Source organism: Penaeus monodon, chromosome 24, assembly GCF_015228065.2.
Source record: "Penaeus monodon isolate SGIC_2016 chromosome 24, NSTDA_Pmon_1, whole genome shotgun sequence".
Classification (NCBI taxonomy): Eukaryota; Metazoa; Arthropoda; class Malacostraca; order Decapoda; family Penaeidae; genus Penaeus; species Penaeus monodon.
In genome coordinates this window covers 20,268,839-20,269,101 of record NC_051409.1, presented here as the reverse complement: position 1 = coordinate 20,269,101, position 263 = coordinate 20,268,839, and positions in this window count along the sequence as shown.

Genomic DNA, 263 nt, shown 5'->3' with positions numbered 1-263 from the left:
TTAAAATATTATAGGAAAATATTAATGTTGTTTGCACGAGTTTTCCCTTTTACTGTAAAATTTCCCAATTTTTTCTTGTTAGAAAAAAAATTAATGTTTTTATAAAAAACTATTGTTCCTAATTTACAAATGTTTTTCAAATTCGGGTATCTTTTTAAACAAAACAAAAACTATTTTATTGTATATTGTGATAATTTACTTTGTTGGCTCTCCGTATATTTTTCCTAATAACTTTCTTACTTTTCAAATATGCTTTAACTTGT